Below are 6,330 nucleotides of genomic sequence, written 5' to 3'. Positions count from 1 at the left end.
TCAAGAACAGAACAGAAAAACAAATAGAAGCAGTGAAAAATCAAACAAAAAAATCAAGAACCAACCTGAGTCAGAGGCTCCATTCTTGATGATGCAGACAGAGAGTGGCAGAGTGGAAGGAGGAGTGGAGGAAGATGCGGTGGCTACCAGAAAAGGAGAGGCACTGGACAACGACGGCTGGACGGGGCTTGACGATGGAGGGCGAAGGGGCTCGACGCGATGACGCAGGGGATGAAGATGCTGCTACCTGCTGGCTCGATAGCGCAGCAAAAAATAGAAAGGGGTTACGGATTTGCAGTGACGGAAGGGAACGGCGGCGGAGGGAGCATCGACGGAGGCATTGCGAGCGTCGACGATGTTCTTTGCTGAGTGCTGTGGTTCTTCGCGGGGTGCTAGGGTTCTTCGATGTTCTTTGGAGTGCTGAAGAGAGGGTTAATCGTCAGTGTTTAGGGTGAGGGAAAATGAAGAGAGGGTTAACCGCTGCCATATCTGAACGAGTTAGGATTTAGGTTCTTTGAAGGAGGGAGAAACGGGATGGGGCCAGTGCACCATGAAGATGGAGAAAGATGAAGTTTCGAAGAGAGAGGGTGTGCCAATTGTGTAACTCAAGATCATTTCGAAGGACTTCACTGAAACGTTTTTTTTTCTTTTTTGTGGAACCTTTTGGCCACACTTTTAAAGCGTGCCAAAAGACTTGTAGGAAAAAGCTACGCTTTTAAAATGGCACAATAATGAAACTCTGTCGCCACACTTTAAAAGTGTGCCTGTTTCTCTCTATGGCTACGCTTTTTAAGTGTAGCAAAAAAAACATGGTCAAATCTCTAATCAATTGCCACCCCAAAAAAAGCGTGGCCATTAACCCTTTTCGCCACGCTTTTGAAGTGTAGTAAAAAAAAACGTGGTCAAATATCTCCTCAATCGTCACCCTCATAAAAGCGTGGCCATTGACCATTTTTGGCCACGCTTTTAAAGCGTGACAAAAAAAAGCTTGGCCATAGGCCTTTTTCTTGTAGTGTGCGATTTTACTATATATGTATTTTTTTTATAATATAGTTCACGTGAAGCTAAAAGTTGTAGCTTCTAAGTTCACGTTCACGTTAGCTTGTTACGTTGAGAAATTAGGTGGAAAATTTATTTCTTTCCTACCAACTCTACCCTTTATTTTCTTCTGTAAAAAGGATACAAGTAACAATCTACTTTTATAGTAGTTCTTTGTGATCGTTCGTTCCAATATGTTTTTTCATCAAGAACTTTCATAGTTGTTTCAATCACAAGATAAATATTTTAATTTATTTAATTATTTTTAGTACTCTCTTTCATAAATTAATTTTTTTTATTTTTTATTGTATTTTTTTATTTATACTAGAGGCTCCACAAGCACTGTAGTGCCTGTTTAACCACTTTTCTATTATTTTTATGAAATTAATTTTTATATTTTATTTTAAACTTATGAATTTAATGAAATAATATGAAAGAAAAGATTAAAAAATGTTTAATAATAAATATAAGTTATTTAGCTTTTAGAATGTATAAAATTTTAAATTTGAATTAAATAAGATATTAAAAAAATTATGTATAACAAAGTCAAGATAAATATTTATAAAGTTACAAATTAACTATTTATAAATATTATTAAATTTATTTATTTATTTATTTTTTCAACAGTATTTAATTTGAAACAGAGATAAAATTTATATTTTAAATTTTTTTATCTTCATGCATAATTTTAATAGGTAAAAAAATATCTAAGTGACAAATCACAATTTAATATAATATCTTAGCACAGAAGGTTGTCATTACTTTTCATGTTAGATTGTTACTATATAAGTTTCAAGTTTGTTTTATTGTGCACATTAATTAAATTATACTTTATTATTTTATTTTTTATGCTTTGAAATTATGCGATTATACTATAAGGATAAGGATGACATTAGTTTTTATAATCTAATGTGAATCTTCTTACTCTTTTGTTTGTCATTTGATCTCTCTCTCTCTCAACAAATTCAATTTTATTATTGAATTATTTTTTAAATTTGAATATTTTAATTTTTTTATAATAATATTTTTAAATTATCTAATATATTAAAGGTCGCATCTTTTTATTTATCCTAAAATTAAAAATTAAAGTTAAATAATATTATTTCTTCTAATAATAAGTATTTTTAAATTAGCTAATACATACAAGATCACATCTTTTCATTTATTCTAAAAGTTAAAAATTAAAGTTAAATGATATTCTTTTAACAAAATTAATATAAAACACAATAAACATAAAGATTTTAAAAAAATTATTCTTACGTATGAGAATATTACGATTTATTATATTGTATATTGTAAGACCCCAGATTTTGAAAATTAAACTATTTATAATTTATTTTATTTATTCAAGAATATATTTTCAGAAATTTTTATATTAATTAAATACTTTCTTATTATTGATTTAAAAATTTTAGTGATTGAAAAAAATAATGAGAATTTTATCTGCTTTAATCTGAACAGTCAGATTTTAAATTTTATTTTATGATTTATAAAAAATTAATTTAATTATCTCTAGTTATTGAATGGAGTCTTTATTTAAAAATAAATTTGTAAATTGATAATTAGTATAGTACTTTTATAAATATTAATATTGGATTAAAATTAATTTTTAATTTACTCTACAACCCCTAAATTTTATTAAAATTATCTCAACTACCCTAATCCTAACCCTAATTTCAAAACACACACAAAACCCTAATTTTTCTACGCTAACTCTCCTAACACTCACTCTACCTCCACATCCCCCTTTCCCCAAAAACACCACAACACTCAGCTTCAGTAAACCACAGAAAAAAATAAAAGAAAAGGAAGAGAGAGCGAGATCCGAGAGAGAGAGAGAGAGAGGAGAGGGAAGAGTGTTGCCGGAGGGGGCCTGGCACCATCGCCGTCGCACCGCCGTCATCATGCCATCTCACCGTTCATGCCCGCCAACGTCCAGGGAGCCAAGAGTCTGCGTCGTCGTCACCGCGAAGAGGGAGAAGACGCGAGCTAGAGGAACTGTGCTAGTCACCGCCACTGTCACCTTTGGGGAAGCCATCGCCATGCACGCCGTCGCTGGAGGAGCAAAACGCGACAGAGGGAAGGAAGCCCGCGGCACCGTCGCCGATCTGCATGTGCTGTCGCTGTTAAGTTGCTCCACCGCCGCTACTTGCCATTCTGAGTTACTGCACCGCCACTGCCGTTGTGATGGTTGCCTCTGCCTTCGATATAAGCACCTCTGCTGGAGCCTAGTTGCCGTTTTACTCTCCAGAAGTCGTCACTGGAGCTGCGGCTGCTCTGCTCTCGATTTCTTTAGTGCAGTAAGTTATTTTCCTTCGAAACCTTTATAGTCGCTATTTAGTTATGTGTTCCTGAGGTTTTTGCGGCATTATTTGCCATAAGGTTGAGTGTTGGTGATTGCATGTCGTGTTTGAAGTCGTTGTTGTTGCTTCAGAAATGGTTAGACGCTGTGGCTATTGCAGGACGCAATGAAAAAGGGGTTCTTAAACTTAATTTACTGCTAAGAATTGTTTTAAGTCGATATTAATAGTGAAAATATATTTTTATGATTTTGCAAATTTTATGAATTGAATTGAGTTGCCTAGAATTAATATAAATGCTAGTTTGAATGGTTTATTTATTTATTGGAAATGTTTAGTTGACTTTTGTACTTGATTTAAGGTCATTATGATGATTATTGAATTGTGACGGTTTCTGATTATTAAGTTAGAAATTCGATTTGATTAAATAATATGTAAAATGATTTTTGATATTGAAACTAGTCCGAGTTATTGGAGTTATTGGAAATGATTGAAAAGAGGTTGAGAATGGTTCGGTTGGGACCCGAAAAGGGTGGCAAAGTCCAAGTTTTAGGGGAGATGCTGTCGAAATTTTATTATGAAAGTTAAGACTTTGTTTATTTAGAAAAAGGTTGGACTTGAGAAATCGTATTGCTTGGTTTTTGATTTATTAAGAAAAGATTTATGCTTGGGTTTGATTTATTAAGGAAAAACTTTATGTTTTTAGTGTGATTTGTTAAAAAAAAAGATTATGTATTGAGTTTTTACTCATTAAAGAAGACTTTATGTTGAGTTTGATTAAAGAACTATATTTTAAGGAATTATAATTTAAGGAGTTTATTAATTTTAAAGAACAAGTTTGATTGTCGTCCTCCCTAAACTCTCGAGACTCCGTCGTGAGATTTACTTAATAAATGATTCTTTTTAGTCTTTTGAAAAAAGTTTAAATCTGAAATGGTTTTAAAGTTGGTGTTGGTTTTAAATAAAAATGATTTGAGTTCAGATTGTTGAGAAGAAGAAAGAAAGGGAAAAGAGAACACGGCACGTGTGATTTATGAAATGATTAAAAGGTCATGAGAGGGTGACGGAAAGTAAGTGGTTAAGGTGATGATGTGAAAATGTTAAGCCGTGGGCTTTATGTGTGAATGATTGTGCGCGGATGCCCGTGTATATGGAATGGCTTCCAGGAGAAAGGGGCATATGCTTCAGCTGGAGAATCAGATCCTACAAGTACTTGCAGAGGTCATGTTCGGCATACTTCAGCTGGAGAATCAGTACCTGCAAAGGTTTGGGACCTTACAGAGGTTATGCCGTTGGAATGCCTTATTTGACTTGCGAGTCGGATTGCGTCGAGTGCGGGTCGAAATTGACAAATGAGCTCATTACCTGCGTTAGGGATAGACATGCATCATGTTGCATTTGTGTGCTTTGTTTGGATGTGCTTAAGTGTTTTAGTTTGCTTATTTGATGAATTCTGTTTAACTGGTAACTGTTTTGTATATGTGTTTGCCTTGAATTTGATTGTGTTTGTGATTGATTATGTTAAAATTGAGTTTCGATGGTGAATTATTTTTATTTGGGCCAGAGGCCAAGATTTGGTTATGTTTGGGTTAGAGGCCATGATTGACTGTATTAGAGATAAGTTTTGATTAAAATATTATTTTATATTATAATTTTTGTAAGAGAAATACAAATTTTAGATTTGAATAATAAGCTGATAATCACTATATTTTGAAAATAGTTTTAGTTACAATATCTTCTTACGACAATTCTTAAAAATCCTCTACTGAGAACCCTTTTGAGGACGATGTTCTCACTCCCTTATAGACTTTTTTTCAGGAAATGGACGAAGACGCTTATGAAGAGTTTTTTTTTTAGTTTAACTTATGCGATATGGATGTATTAATTTAGTTATTATTATTTTAGTTATTATTATTTTTCCCTCGCCATTAATATAATTTTTGTAAGAGGGATAGAAGTTGTATGATTTGTATGTATCTAATATGTATAAGTTACTTGAGTAAAGAGTTTTGTTTATGTATATGCTTGTTTATTTTATTGTAAAAGTATTTTTCCAGTTTTTCAAATAAAATAGCGATACGCGATACGATTTTGAGTCAAAGGTTCATATTTTATTATTAAGTACATGAAGTTGTCGTAATACCTCTTACTATCAGAGTAGCGCAACGGGAAGCGTGACATTCTGATAGTGAGGGTGTTACATTTACCAGAGGCCATGATTGACTCGATTAGAGATAAGTTTTGATTAAAATGTTATTTTATATTATAATTTTTGTAAGAGAAAAATGAATTTTAGATTTGAATAATAAGTTGATAATCACTATATTTTGAAAATAGTTTTAACTACAATATCTTCTTACGACAATTCTTAAAAATCCTCTACTGAGAACCCTTTTGAGGACAATGTTCTCACTTTCCTACAGACTTTTTTTTTCAGGAAACAGACGAAGACGCTTATGAAGAGTTTTTTTTAGTTTAACTTATGCGATATGGATGTATTAATTTAGTTATTATTATTTTTCCCTCGCTATTAATATTATAATTTTTGTAAGAAGGATAGAAGTGGTATGATTTGTATGTATCTAATATGTATAAGTTACTTGAGTAAAGAGTTTTGTTTATATATATGCTTGTTTATTTTATTGTAAAAGTATTTTTCTGGTTTTTCAAATAAAATAGTGATACGGTTTCGAGTCAAAGGCTCATATTTTATTATTAAGTATATGAAGTCGTCGTAATACCTCTTGCTATCAGAATGACGCAACCGGAAGCGTGACATTCTAATAGTGAGAGTGTTACATATATTATCTTTATACTACAAAACAAAAGATGGAATTCTATATCTTATTTTTGTTATTTATTTTTTTTAGTAGTTATTCATTAATAAATGTTGAATTAACGATTCTGTTTATTATATTTCAATATTTATTTCATTTATATTCAACAAGTTGTCTAAATTCAAACCGATTCTCTTAAATAGTTAAATCCCTTC

At 32.1% G+C, this 6,330-nt stretch overlaps 1 long non-coding RNA gene across 1 annotated transcript; it reads left to right on the top strand.

Annotated features, from left to right (window-relative positions):
* Nucleotides 1-2,758: 2,758 nt before the first annotated feature.
* On the top strand, nucleotides 2,759-5,356 carry LOC107618554 (uncharacterized). The gene is made up of 2 exons (XR_015902742.1): nucleotides 2,759-3,338; nucleotides 5,145-5,356. It is a non-coding gene; the product is annotated as an uncharacterized LOC107618554 (long non-coding RNA).
* Nucleotides 5,357-6,330: the final 974 nt, after the last annotated feature.

Source organism: Arachis ipaensis, chromosome B1 (assembly GCF_059453495.1).
Source record: "Arachis ipaensis isolate K30076 ecotype BB chromosome B1, ASM5945349v1, whole genome shotgun sequence".
Lineage (NCBI taxonomy): Eukaryota > Viridiplantae > Streptophyta > Magnoliopsida > Fabales > Fabaceae > Arachis > Arachis ipaensis.
This window is presented reverse-complemented; position numbering and strand designations above follow the sequence as displayed.